The following is a 16,188-nucleotide window of genomic DNA, read 5'->3' on the forward strand; positions in this document are numbered from 1 at the left end:
TCGAATTTCTGGATGAATTTGTTTTTCCTTCCTACATCTGTGTGTGATGGTATCAAAAAGAAAAAAAACCGTATTTTGTGGGGACAAGGGGCTACTGACAAGGGTATAAGGTGGTTGGCTTGGGATAGACTATATGTACCGAAATTCAGGGGTGAATTAGGATTTAGAAGCCTTAAGCAGTTTATCATTGCTATTCTAGCTAAGTAGGGTTGGTGGATTCTAACAAGAACAAATTCTTTAGTTTCAGATATTATGCAAGCGCGATATTTCCCAAACACGAGTTTTCTCAGTGCTAATATAGGGACGAACCCAGGCTACATGTGGCATAACATCCTGGAGGCTCAAGATATTATTAGAATATGTAGTAGTTTTAGAATTGTTGATAGTGTTCGTGTTGGAATAATAATATAAGATCCTGAAAAGATCCTTCCCTAACACTTTGTGGTTTTAGACTGACTGGTTCCTTGACATGGTATCAGAGCTCAGGATATTTGGAGGACTCAGGTTCGATCCATGCCACCCCCAATATTTTTTATAATTTATCATGAACATAAAAGGCAAATTAATGGCCCAAAGATGGGCGCACGTGATCCACTCTTTAACTCATAAATAGGCTTTCGAGTGTGGGGCAGCGTAAAAATACTAATATAATATGGTATTGCATTTACTATGGCTATCGTATGTTAAGAATGGTTGTCTAACTACATATATGCCAGAAGAATTGTGAGATATTACGATTCAAAATTTGATGAATGCAAAGCATAATAGTTGGGATTACGATGTACTTAATGATATTTGTAATGCACGCGATAAAGATCTCATTATGCGAATTTCACTTCCAATGAGGCATAAGGAAGATTCTTGGTTCTGGATGATATATATAGGATGTTAAAGGGTGAACAACATAATGTTTATGCAAGCTTTTGGAATCGATTATAATCTCTTCAACTCCCAGGAAAGGTTCTTACTTTTTATGGCGGGTCTATAGAGGAAGTCTACCTACGACTCATGCATTACATTTAAGGAAAGTTAATATTAGTGATGACTGTCCTTTGTGTCATAGGGAGATAAAATATTAATTGGAATGTGTTATTTGAATATGATTTAGCGAGAACTTCTTAGTTTGGAATGGGTCTCTAACATTTAGTACAAGTGGAAGGGAATGATACCGATTAGGTTTTTAATGTTTTTGTTAAAGCATTTTTCATGTCTACAAAGGAATTGTTAGAAAATGGAAAGTTTGAGGCATATTTTATATATGTTCTTGATATGATTTCCGGAAACTAATACTTGGAGGTTGTTCCTTGATATGAGGACTTAAACTTTCATATTTGGATCTAAGATATTTTCTTAGTGAAATCCATGAATATATTGAGACAAAGTTGCTTGTTTGAAATGGGTTATGGGAATTTTGTCCCACATTGGTATTGTAAAAGAAAAATATTGAGTTTATATAGCATCTTGTGTTAGTGTTGTTTACAACTACTAGCATAAGTGGAATGCTTGTGTGGCCTAGTGCTACTGGGAACTCTTATATTTTTCTTTTCTATTACAAGTTTAATTATTTATATTGATTATTTAATTATTAATATAAAATATATTGAGTAAGGATTATTTTAATTATACTCTGAATATATTTTATAATATTAATTTTAATTAATCAGGATATAATATAAACAATAAGGAAAACCCATTTTGTTTACTTTTTCTGTTTTGTTACTTGGTGTACCACATCGAGTAAAATAGAAGAAGAGCAACTTGAGATGCCTATATATTGAGAGGTATACTTGAGATTAAAATGACACAAGTCAGGAGTAGAGCTACTACCAGGATCCAACCCCACATTTATCATCTTTTCCACATGATCAGGAATAGAACTTGATGTGTGAGTGGGATCATCCTCAGAACTACCCAAAGATATACGAGTCTTCATTGGGAATACTTCCTCGAAGAAAGTTGCATCACGAAACTCAACTATCGTATTCGTCACTATACCATCTATGTCAGATTTTAATACTAAAAATCTCATAGCAGTTGTGGTTTCAAGATAGCCCAGAAAGATACAATCAACAGTTTTCGGACCCGGTTTCTTTCTCTTATGTTCAGGGAAAAGCACCTTAGTAAGGCACCCCCACACACGAAGATAACTCAAACTTGTCCTACGCTTTCTCCATAATTCATATGGTGTCTTGTCCATATGTTTCAGAGGGACTCTATTCAGAATATGGCAAGCCGTATTCAGAGCCTCTCCCCACATGTACTTAAGCAACCCAGAATTAATTAGCATACTATTAATCATGTCTTTAAAAGTTCTGTTCTTTCGTTCTGTCACCCATTAGACTCAGGTGTGTATGGTGGAGTAACTTCATGAACTATACCATTGTTTGCGCAAAATTCATTAAACAAGATACTCGTATACTCACCACCTCTATCAGACCTCAAACGTTTAAGTACTTTGTCAATTTGTGTTTCAGCTTCATTTTTATACATAATAAATTTATCTAGTGCTTCATCCTTATGTTTAAGCAAATAAACATAACGCTATCTAATACAATCATCTATAGTGATCCTTAGTCAACACACCACCAAATTCACATATGTCTGAGTGTACTAAATCTAACAAGTCTGAATCCCTAACAACATTATTAAAAGGTTTCCTTGTTTGTTTAGCAGTTACACACACTTGACACTTAGATTTCTTATCAATGGCGTACTTTGGAATCAACTATAAATTCATCATATTCTTTAGAGCACCAAAATTTATATGACCAAGTCGTAAGTGCCACAAATCAGATGATTCTACACAATTAACAGAAGGTGCAACACTATCATTAATAAAACCACCCAAAACGGGTTCAACATTTATTAAAAACAAACCATCAGACAAGTAACCCTTGCCAAAGAATGTACCAGTATGAGTAATAACTACTTTATTAGACTTCAAAGAAAGTTCAAAGCCGTTTTTAACTAAACAACTTCCACTTATAATATTTCTATGAATAGAGGGAACATGATATACTCTAGTGAGAGATAGAATCCGCCCAGAAGCAAACTTCAGGTCCACGTTTCTTATTCCAAGCACTTGTGCAGCACTAGCATTCCCCATCGTCACTGTCACTCCATGACTCTGTTGATAAGATACAAACAAGCTAATATCAGCACAAATATGTACATTAGCTCCAGTATCAATCAACCACTCATGTGAAAGATAAGTGGAAAGTAGTACAGGGTTGTAAGTAATATACCTGTCATCGGTTCCAGAGGCAACAACCTCACCAATGACCATGTTAGCTACTGGCCCACTCGTGGTTCCAAGTCCAAGCACAGTATTTGCTTGAGCTACCACTCCAGCTTTCTTAGCTTTCTTACTTGGACAGTCCTTGCTCCAATGACCAACCTGTCCACAAGACCAACATGGTTTGTTCGCCTTTGGTTTCTTAGCCTCGTTCTTGTCAGGTTTAGTGTTAGCCTTCTTAGTGACTACCTTTCTTTTCTGTCCTACAGTCACTACATTCACCTTCGAGCTCCCATGTTCCACAGGCAACACATGTCCCTATTTGGACTTGTGCTGCTCCTGTACTGAGATGTCCAACATCAAGTTAGTCCATGTGATCTCTCCTTTCTATCTTTTCAGGGAGAGAGCAAACTCTTCCCAAGACTTAAGGAGCTTTTCAATCACAGACATCACTCGAAACTTCTCAAGCAAGACCATACCGGACTCACCCAAATCATGAACTAACATCTCAAACTCATGAACCTGTTCAGTCATGGATTTTCCATCCACCAGCTTAAAATCAAGAAACCTAGCCACAGAATACTTCTCAAATCCTTGAGAATCAGTATTATGGGTTTGGTCCAGCTTATCCCATAAGACTTTAGCAGTATAGGCATCTGATGAAAAAACATCGAACAAGGTGTTCTCCAAGGATGCCAAAATTGGCTGCCCTAGCCACCCCATCCTTCTCAGCCCATAAAGCATAAACCTTAACAGATTCAGCTTTCTCTTGATCCAACCCAGGAGGATCATACTGTACCACTAACAATAGACCCTTAACTGTTAACTAGAGCTTCGTCTTTTTCTGCCAAAGAGAAAAGAAGCTCCACCACTAATTTTTATTCGGCATACCCGATAAATCAATTAGATGGGGAAAACGATACGTGGTCCAGTCAATGGTAGTAGTACCACCAGAACCAAAACCAGTCTCAACAATTTTAGCAACATCAGCAGTTTCGTTAACCATCTTGCTAATTAATATATAACACAGCTAATCTCTTCAAGATTGTTGGGTATAATTCTAACTACACAGCAACAATGGGCAGTTATATATATAATAACAAGAACATGGCAAATAACCAACTAATAAAATAAAACACGAAGGCAATAACAAACTATAAAGACTGTAATTGACAAAGAAAGTAAAGAAAAACTTATCTCTTATCACTTTCCAAATTCTGATAAGAAGAAGAACATAACAGCTGAGTCGCCAAACCCTTCAAGAGGACTTTGACTGTTCTTGAAGAGATTATTGCCCCCACTTAAGCTGTGATGGAATGCAGCAATATCGCTTCTAGGATAAAACAGCAACAGATCAATCTGGCCACAGAACCAACAATGATCAACGGCGACTCGCACCTCAGTTTGCCCAAAAAACCTATGCAACTCATATATGTTTGCGAGGTAGGCACCGAGACTTGTGTCATTTTAATCTCAAGTATACCTCTCAATATATAGGCATCTCAAGTTGCTCTTCTTCTATTTTACTCGATGTGGTACACCAAGTAACAAAACAGAAAAAGTAAATAAAATGGGTTTTCCTTATTATTTATATTATATCCTGATTAATTGAAATTAATATTACAAAATATATTCAGAGTATGATTAAAATAATCCTTACTCAATATATTTTATATTAATAATTAAATAATCAATATAAATAAGGGGAGAGGCTCTGAATACTGCTTGCCATATTCTGAATAGAGTCCCTCTGAAACATATGGACAAGACACCATATGAATTATGGAGAAAGCGTAGGACAAGTTTGAGTTATCTTCGTGTGTGGGGGTGCCTTGCTAAGGTGCTTTTCCCTGAACACAAGAGAAAGAAACTGGGTCCGAAAACTGTTGATTGTATCTTTCTGGGCTATCTTGAAACCACAACTGCTATGAGATTTTTAGTATTAAAATCTGACATAGATGGTATTGTGGCGAATACGATAGTTGAGTTTCGTGATGCAAATTTCTTCGAGGAAGTATTCCCAATGAAGACTAGTATATCTTTGGGTAGTTCTGAGGATGATCCCACTCACACATCAAGTTCTATTCCTGATCATGTGGAAAAGATGACAAATGTGGGGTTGGATCCTGGTAGTAGCTCTACTCCTAACAAAGTAGAGGAACCTAGAAGGAGTAAGCGTGCAAAGGTAGTCAAGGACTTTGGAAGTGACTTTATCACTTACAATGTCGAGGATGAGCCTTTAACTTTCCGTCAAGCCAAGGATTCTTCGGAGTCAAGGCATTGGAAAGGCGCTTTAAAGAGTGAAATTGACTCAATTGTTTCAAACGGAACATGGGAGTTAGTTGATCTCCCTCCAGGGTGTTCTACTATTGGATGTAAATGGATCTTCAAGAGGAAGCTAAACCCTGATGGCTCAATAAATAAGTACAAGGCTAGGCTAGTTGCTAAGGGCTTTAGGTAAATTCATATTCTCCAGTTGCCCGAATGACAACAATCAGAATGCTTATTGCATTGGCTTCTGTACATAGTCTTATCATCCATCAAATGGATGTAAAGACAGCTTTTCTTCATGGTGACCTTGAAGAAGAGATTTATATGGATCAGCCTGAGGGATTTGTTGCTTCTGGTAATGAGAGGAAAGTATGTAGACTAGTAAAGTCCATCTATGGCCTTAAACAAGCACCTATAGACTTGCATAAAAAGTTTGATAAAACTGTTTTAGACTTCGAATCTTTTAGTTAATGAAAGTGACAAGTGTGTCTACTATAAGGTTAGAGGTAATGATTGTGTGATTGTGTGCTTGTATGTAGATGATATCTTGTTGTTTGGAACCAATATTGAGATTATTAATGAGACAAAGAGTTTCTTGAAGAGGCACTTTGAGATAAAGGATATGGGTGAAGCTAGTGTGATTCTTGGGATCAAGTTGACTCAGTCAACTGATGGAATAACTTTGTCACCGTCTCATTATATAGAGAAATCTATACTTGAGAAGTATGGTTATTCAAATTATAGAATTGCTAGTACACCATATGATTCAAAAGTTGCCTTAGTCAAGAATAGTTCAGGAGTTCCTGTGTCTCAGTTAAGGTATTCTTAGATTATTGGGAGTTTGCAATATCTTGCTAATGTGACTAGGCCAGATATTTCTTATTCTGTGTCTAAGTTGGCTAGATATACAAGCTGTCCAAACAAGACTCATTGGGAGGCACTGGATAGAGTTCTTAGATATCTGAAGGGAACTATTTCCCTTGGCTTGCATTACCGGAGATTTCCGGGGGTACTCGAGGGGTACAGCGATGCAAGTTGGATAGCTAAGAAATCTAGTTCCAATGGAGTGACTGGATATGTGTTTACCCTTGCGGGTGGAGCAGTGTCCTGAAATTCTTCTAGACAAACTTTGATTACCCGGTCTACTTTTGAGGCTGAGTTGTGTGCACTTGATGCCACAGGGATGGAGGCTGAATGGTTACATGGACTCATGAGTATGTTACCTGTAGTAAACAAGCCGCTTCCTACCATTTCTGTTCATTGTGATAGCCGTACAACTATCGACAAAGTCAGAAGTGTAAAGTATAATGCTAAAACAAAGAGACACATCCAAGTTAGACTAAAGTCTATAATGGGTCTTGTGTCTGATAGGATTATTGCTATAGAGTTCATAGGAACTCAGGATAATATAGCTGATCCGCTGACTAAAGGGATTGAGCATGCTATAGTCCTTAAGTCGAGGTTGGGGATAGGACTGGTAACCCATCATAATTCATCAACAACGGGAACCCAATACACCTGAGAGGAGATCCCTCGAAGTGTATTCGATGTGGTAATAACAAGTTGTAAGGATGAATTGGTAGTACCTCTACCATATACATTAGATACTTATGTATCTGAGTCTATCCCCTATAAAACTTAAGAGGTACTTGAACTGCTAGTTAGCAAGAGTTATTTGAACTCTGAATGGGGTCAAGTCGTTTGACGAGATGATAGCAGTACATCTCTGGAGATGCCCAGCTAAATGAATGTAATTGTGTGGTCGCAATTAGAGGAAAGGGTTATTCCTCCAAACATTCGACGAACAGGATCGAGACATGACCATTAACGTCTCAAAGCCGTAGATTGGCACCATAGCCTTTGACTTTTCATCGTCTATGGAGTGGGGTTACACCCAACGGATAAAGATTCAAGGTGAAACATTTCATCTGTATCCGGTAGCCATCGAAGTAGAGGACTTAGGAGGGTTCAAACCCGGGAGGGTACCGACTCTGAAAAGCAAGTCATGATAAAATCTGGTATGCAATTTAATTATGGATTTGTGGGGGATTGTTAGAAAATAGAAAGTTTGAGGCATATTTTATATATGTTCTTGATATGATTTCCGGAAACTAACACTTGGAGGTTGTTCCTTGATATGAGGACTTAAACTTTCATATTTGGATCTAAGATATTTTCTTGGTGGAATCCATGAATATATTGAGACAAAGTTGCTTGTTTGAAATGGCTTATGGGGATTTTGTCCCACATTGGTATTGTAAAAGAAAGATATTGAGTTTATATAGCATCTTGTGTTAGTGTTGTTTACAACTACTAGCATAAGTGGAATGTTTGTGTGGCCTAGTGCTAGTGGGAACTCTTATATTTTTCTTTTCTATTACAAGTTTAATTATTTATATTGATTATTTAATTATTAATATAAAATATATTGAGTAAGGATTATTTTAATCATACTCTGAATATATTTTGTAATATTAATTTTAATTAATCAGGATATAATATAAATAATAAGGAAAACCCATTTTGTTTACTTTTTCTGTGTTAGGTCACACTATCACTGTAGAGGGGGTGAATACAGTGTTTATTACAATCAAATCGAACTTCAAGAACTTAAATAACAGAAAACAAACTTTATTGAAACAATAAACTCTGTTACAATCTGGAACTGTTATCTCTCAGTGATGAACAAAATATCACGAGAGCTGCTAGGGTTAAGTTAATAATATTCTCGATTATGATAACACTTATAGTGTAAACCCTATATCTGTGTTTATATATTACACAGTTACAAGATAATTGCTAATTGATATGGAATATAATTCTGCTTCCTAATATATATCAATCAGATATCTTTTCTTCCAAGTATTCCATTCTTTATGGAATTCCTTCTTCATGCATATCTCTTCTTATGTTTATCTTGATCTTCTTAACTTTAATCAGCTGCTGTCCTTATCTGATCGTCCTTCAGCACTTAAGTTCTGATATCTATCTCCTGATGCTTATCTCCTGATGACATAAGTACTGATATCTCTTAAGTCCTGATGTCCAGTATAAGTACTGATCAGTTAAGTACTGATTTGTCCTGTTCAAATAAGATCTGAAATCTAAACATAAAACATATTAGCCATGACATTATCAAATATATCTAAAAATCTCCCCCAACTTGTAAATTAGCAAAATATACAAGTTTAACAGATATTTGATGATGTCAAAAACATTAAGTACAAATGCATGAGAATTAGACAAGATAACTACAACTTACAGTCCTTAAAGCTTTTACCAATTCAACTTCTGATAACAACTTTAGTCTGTATACACATCAGAATTTAAGCAGTTGTAGATCTTCGACTTGGCTTCATCATTTTCTGATCTCTCTGATGTCAGGAGTTGTTCTGAGATAATTCTTCAACAAACATTTCTCAGCATATCTAAGTTCATCAATCATTCTCCGTTTGACATCTTTAAGCTCTGCAGTATCTTCACCAGTTTGAAATATTGCAGCTCTGAGATCATTAATCTTTGCTTTTCTCAACTCCTGATCTAGTCTTATGACATAGGCTTTGTCAGACTCTAGATTAAACTCAAGCCCCTTAATACCAAGATATGTCCTGATCTGTGCAGTATTAGGCTTCATATCAACAATATCACCATTGTGATTTCTGTACTTTGGAACATATATGCTGTCAGACTTAACAGAATAAAGTCTTTTCTGTCTCTGAATCTGTTCTTTCAAATAGTTTGCAGCAGTCCCTGTCAATCTGTCATCCACTTGAAGTAAGAATAATACATGCTCCAATTCTTCAAAATACTTCAATGGAATGGCATTTTGTCTTATATGATATACCCTACCATCTGTCATGAAATACAACAAGATGTGTTCCTTCAAGTAGGTATGGTAAACCATTTGTACAGATTCCAGTTGATTTAATCTTTCAGGAGTTGCTCCAATACCTGGTTCACTCAAGGAAGTTGGATCATTGGTAGTGTTATGTACTCTTCTTTCATCAGCACTTCCAAATCCAGTTTTATCTCTTGCTTCCTTTCCAGTAACTACTCTAGCTTTAAAACAACTTGCAGTAGTCTTCAAAGGTTGAGTTTGTTTTGCTTTAGTGAATCCTGGTAGGAGTGTTTTTGATCTTCCTTCTAATATCAAGTTAACTTGAGCTGTGTCAGAGGTTACTTGCTTCTTTTGAATATCAGAACTTTTAATTTCTTGACTCTGAACAACTTGAGCCATGTCAGAGGTTGTTTTAAGAACTTTTCTTGAAGTCAGAGCAAGATTATCTTTGTCATCAGTAATTTCTTCATCTTCAGGAGGTACATAAACTTTAACAGGTTCACCAACCTTTTCTTTACCCTTGGATCTTGGATCTATCTTTGGTTGTGATTTAGCAAATGTTGCTTCAGTTTGTGCCTTTTCTTTAATCACAATACCTTTCAGTTTTGGAAGTGACTTTTTACCAGAAGCTTCAGATTTAGATGTGGCTTTCTTTGATTTAAGTCTAGCTTCTTCTTCCTTTAAACTTTCCAAGTCCATTCCTGGATTTTCTTGAAGAAATAACTGTCGTGACATTTCTTCATCAAGATCTAGAAGTTCATCAGAATTTATTCTTTTACCAGTATCAGAACTTAATTTCTTCCCAGTATCAGAACTTATCCTGTGACTTGCAATTTCAGCATTTCTTGATGAGAATTTTTTACCTTGACTATGACCTCCACCCATTCCAGAGTTTCCTTGGTCATCTTTTTCATCATCCTTTCCTTTCAGTGTCTTGTCATCCTTGCATTTGGACTTAATTACTTTCTCCCCCTTTTTGGCATCAGCAGGAAGTAGAAGAGAGATAAGCAATTCCACTTAAGATTGGATTTCAGTCAATTGTGATTGCTGAGAAGCTTGATTTTGCAGAATTTGATCAATCTGTGCTTGTTGACGATCTTGAGTCTTCTCAATATAAGCAATCCTGTCAATAGAAGGTTGAAAGAACTTTTTCTTATCAAGTTTCCAAACTTGTTCCTGCTTGATTAAGTTCTCCTGAATCTGGTGTATGTCTGCATGAGTGGTTGAATGAAGACCTTGGAGATGTTTAGTACTCAATGCAGTGACACGAAGCTGGGTTTTGAAATCATCAGAATTTAACATTTCATCAGCTTTAGTCAAGTGCTCAGTAAGATGTAACGCAGATGGAATACATGAAACTGAGTTCCATTCCTTAATCCACTCCTGACCTGCAGGAGTTTCACTCCAAGGCACTGGTGGTTCCTCTGTAACAAACTTCTTTACTTGTTCAGACTTATAAAGAGGAATATGTCCTGAAGGACCTGCTGCATCAGTATCTGCAGTTGGAGCAGCATCACCAGTATCTCCAGCATGTGTAGCATCAGAACTTATAGAATCAGTATCATCTGATATAATAGCAGTGTGAGTAGCAATGGAGACTTCAGCATCCTCTAATTGCTGATCTGATGCCAAGTTCTGATCAACAGCCATATCCTGATGCTCACCTAAAGTCTGATCATCAGTGTCTAGATGCAGAGAAGGTGACTTAGATAATTCCGGAGTTTGAATAGCATCAGTAACAGGTGTTAGCAAAAGATTTGTTGTTGTTGGAGCTTCTAAGAGAATTACTCCAGGCACACCTAAGTGCTGATCAGCATTATCAGCACTTGTGCCTTGATTACCAAGAGACACAGAAGGGGAATTAGCCTTGTCAGATACTGTTTCCTGAGTTGGAGTGGATGGAGAAGAAGTAACTGGATCAAATTCTTTTTTCTTGTGAGATCAGAGATTCCTGATCCCCTTCCTTAGCTGCTTCCTCCTCATCAGCTGAAACTGGCCTTTGTGCCCTCTGTTTCTTGTATTTCTTGTTTGATTTGGATTCTTTTGGAGTTTCAGGAACAGTCATTCGTCTAAGCCTTTTGAGAAGCTTAGAACCCCTAATATCAGAATCCTTCTGAGAAGTTGCTTTCTCAGCTTCATTTACAACAGGTTCTGAAGAAAGAATCTGTTCCTCAGAATCTGATTCATCTCTCAAAGTAATCCTCCTCTTCTTCTGAGGTGTTTGAGAAATAGTCTTTGTTCTCTTTGACTTAGAAGATGTAGGCTTCACATAGGACTTGAGATATGTTCTGAGAGATGGTTGAGAGGTTTGAGGTGGCTGAGTAGAGGTGGTAGGTGCTGATGAACCAGGTTCTGATGTTTGAACATCAGGATAAAGTGCAGTGTACTTCACAGGATCATAGGTGATTAAGGCTTGTTTGACAGATAAAGGTATTAAGAGGGGTCTTAACACAGCCTTTTTATTATCAGAAGATAATAAATCAGTAAAAGCTCTCTTAGCTATTCTGAAAGATGGAATTAGATCACCAAAATTTTGGGGCTGATTACAACAAAAACTATAAATAAGCTGACAAAATCTTGCAAAATATACAGTATTGCAATCTTCTGTCATCCTATCCCCAATAAAACCTAAGACTGCTCGTGCATAATCAAAATCAGTGTGATTTAGAAGTGCATACCCGATTTGTTGGCTGAATATGGGAATTGCATCAAAATTTGAACATTTGTTGGCGAAAGCTTTGGTAATGCAATCAAAGAAGAAACTCCATTCCCTCCTTATGAAAGATCTCTTCAACTGTCCAAGCTTGGTCAATGTTCCTTCATAGCCCAGACTAACCATCATGTTTTGAAGAACTGAGTCATCAACAATAGAATAAACACAGTCCTCAGGTAGCTGTAATGCCTGTCTAACTGTAGACAAAGTCACAACATACTCATCTTCCCCTGATGAAAATATTATACTTGGGGACCCTTGAGCACCACCATTGTCATATACTCCACTCCTCCAAAACTCCAGTACTTGAACTCCAGAAATGGATGTAGGCTCAGTTAGAGCAAACCCAATATCAGAACTAGTGAGAAAGTCCTGAATGAAATGAAGTTCAGAGGGTGCCTCTGTAGTGTTGAGTATCGCAGAGAAGTTATTAGGAACAAACTTTGCTCCATCAAAGAGAATGTCCTTGGGTGCCATTATGTTTGAAAAGAAATCGGTAACCTGTAATGTGTTTGAGAAAATGCCTCTTAAAAGAAAATCGTCAGTAGATGAGAGAGTTGAAAAGTAAAGAGAGATAAAATATAAAGGTAAATAAAAGATTTGACAATCTTTGCTCTCTTTTACTTATACACAAAAAGTAACCGTTGAGGACACATGGCAGACATGCATTTAAAAGTAGTGGTAAATACCTTGACAACTGTTATACATAGAGAAGGCAAAAAGTAATGGGCACGGTAAATAAGGAATAATTACCACCCACTTGCAGTTTTTCAAGGAAAAACCGTTCCACTTACCTAGATTCCATTAATCAAGGTGAATCAGTTTAATTTAAAATTAAAACCGTTCCCACTAATTCAAATATTTTACTCTGCAATATCAATATTCTGGAAAAAAACTGTGTGTGAGAATGAGTAATATCAATCAGTTAAGTAAGTACTGATAAAACATTATCAGAACTTAAGGTCAGACACAATTTAGACGATCATCAGAATATTTATCAGGATTTATCAATGCGTATCAAAATTTCTCAGAGACAAGATCATAAGATAAAAACAAATTCCATTAATATATCAAAATAATACATTTGATGAAATTGAAATTACATCAGAACTTTTACAATCTTGTCCTAAGCTTCTAAATCTAACATCAACAGCCTTAGTCCTAGCTAAGAAGCCTGATAAAGCTGAGGATGAAGAAGAACAGGAAGAAGACGAGATTAAGTCATCTTCCTCTTCCTATCTTCGACAAACAAGATAGCGAGTCGAATGATTCGCTCTTGCTGACGGATAGCTTCCCGCCTTTCCTCCTCCAATCGATCAAGATGAAGCTGGTAATCCATCTCGAAGAACAGAAGTCGGTTCAGCACCGCCTGTGGGACAGAGCCCCATATCTCTTCAGGAATGGCAGTTACATGCCACTCCTGCTGCCAGTCGGCGCAGCTTAGCTCCATATGAAAATTTTGGTAATTCAAAAACATGTTGAATCGGACCATGATGTTTTTGAAAAAGAATATGAAGTTAAGATTGTGAGAAAAATGGATGGAAAGGGTAATGTGAAGTGGCTTTTTATATAGGCAAGAGAATGCCAGGAGACGCGAAGATATTTAATGCTGACAGATATAGTTAAGTCTACCTCGTCTCCCTAGACTTAAAAAAGAATAACAGTCATTGGAAAAGGAATGTGCACATGTAACAAGAGTGAATTGTTCAAAGACGAGTGCCATTAGTCCTAACCATAGACTATTAATCTTCCACTTCAACATATCCTAAAGTAATCTGAGACTGGTACCAAATTTTACTCACAGATAAGTCAAGTAAAGGGTTAGACTGAAAAATCAGAACTTAGACCTATACCAGAACTTAACAGTCATCAGAACATAATGTCTTAACTCGAACAAGGAATATCTATCTTAGTAAGTTTTCATACAAGTTCTGAGTTATAGTCTTCAGAACTTAATCATCAGAACATATAACTAGAACGTGTCCTCAGTATTTGTGCAAGGTGACACAGTGACTGTTTGTCTAAAAGAACATAGACCACCACAAAAATTTCATCATTCATATGGAGTGATTTGTGTGTGCATTAAGCTAAATAACTAATAAAGAGTAAAGTCTGATTTACTTCAGTACATCTTAGAAATAAGTCATAATTAAAATTTTGCTAAAGAGCTGTCATTATCCTGAAACCTACTGATAAATGAGTTCATGCATGAGTCCACCTCAACTGTTTTTGTGCTAATTTTATGCATCTTTTTAAATTCTATTTTACAGTGGCTTCTCAGTGTAAGTGAGTTACGACTGCTTATCAGAATTTATGCTATTATCAGAGTATTTCTCCAGTAATCATAGAGTGTGAAAAGTCACCAAGAAAATATTTTGCTTTTCTAATGCATATTTACTTAATACCAGCTATGCACTTGGGTCGTCCCATTCACATTTTTACTCTAGATCTCAAAGGAGTACCTGATATTCTTCTTTTATTCTTTTATTTCTTTTGATAAGTGAGGTTTATCAGCACTTAGTACATTCAGCAGTTTTACTAGAATCAGAACTTAACAGATGAGTAGCATTATTCTAATTTGTGACTTAGTAATAAGATGAATAAAGTAAACTAAACTAAGCTCAAGTATCAGAATTTACTTGTGTCATTAGATTTCCACAGAAATAATTACTTCTTTCATGGGATCATTTGTTTATTGAAGACTAGTAGGTCAGTATCTAACACAATTATCCTCATAGGATTGAATGATTACTTAAACAGATATATCACTTATTAGAGTTAAGAGATATATATCAGACAACAGTCAGTACTTAAAAACATTTATCAATTAAGCACAGAATACACAAAGAGATTAATTCTGTAAATACTGATCATAAAGTCTGATAACATAGAACAAGTTTAAGCAGATTTAGAGAAAGAACCTGAAATCATTCCAAGTTCATTTACCAATCTTGTAAAGGTAGCTTCACACAGTGGTTTTGTGAAGATATCTGCTACTTGTTGATCTGTGGGAACAAAATGCAATTCCACTGTACCTTCATCCACATGTTCCCTGATGAAATGGTACCTGATGCTGATGTGCTTTGTCATAGAGTGTTGAACTGGATTACCTGTCATAGCAATAGCACTTTGATTATCACAGTAAATAGGGATTTTGAAATTATGTTAACCCATAATCCAGTAACTGATTCTTCATCCAAAGAATCTGTGCACAGCAGCTTCCTGCAGCAATATACTCTGCTTCTGCAGTTGATGTGGAAATTGACTTTTGTTTCTTGCTATACCAAGAAACCAATCTGCCTCCAAGAAATTGGCAGCTTCCACTTGTGCTTTTCCTGTCTATTTTGCAACCTGCAAAATCTGCATCTGAGTAACCTATTAATTGAAAATCTGATTCTCTAGGATACCATAGTCCTAGATCAGCTGTTCCTTTAAGATACTTAAAGATTCTTTTTACAGCTGTTAAGTGAGGTTCTCTTGGATCTGCTTGAAATCTTGCACAAAGACAGGTAGCAAACATGATATCTGGTCTACTAGCAGTTAGATAGAGAAGTGAGCCAATCATACCTCTGTAATCAGTAATATCTACTGAATTACCAGTATCCTTATCCAGTTTTGTTGCAGTGGCCATGGGAGTGGATGCACTTGAACAGTCTTGCATTCCAAATTTCTTCAGCAAGTTTCTGGTGTACTTAGATTGACAAATAAAAGTGCCTTCTTCACTCTGCTTGACTTGAAGGCCCAGAAAATAACTAAGTTCTCCCATCATACTCATCTGATATCTTGACTGCATTAGTTTGGCAAACTTTTTGCAAAGTTTGTCATTTGGAGACCCAAAAATGATATCATCAACATAAATCTGGACCAAAAGTAAGTCCTTGCCATGGTTGAGATAGAACAGTGTTTTGTCAATTGTTCCTCTGTTGAATCCACTTTCCAGAAGAAACTGAGCTAAAGTCTCATACCATGCTCTAGGAGCTTGTTTAAGTCCATAAAGTGCTTTATCAAGCCTGTAGACATAATCTGAATGTTTGGAATCTACAAAGCCTGGAGGTTGTTCAACATATACTTCCTCCTCCAATTTTCATTAAGAAAAGCACTTTTCACATCCATTTGAAAGACCGTAAACTT

Source organism: Apium graveolens, chromosome 2 (assembly GCF_009905375.1).
Source record: "Apium graveolens cultivar Ventura chromosome 2, ASM990537v1, whole genome shotgun sequence".
Taxonomy (NCBI): domain Eukaryota; kingdom Viridiplantae; phylum Streptophyta; class Magnoliopsida; order Apiales; family Apiaceae; genus Apium; species Apium graveolens.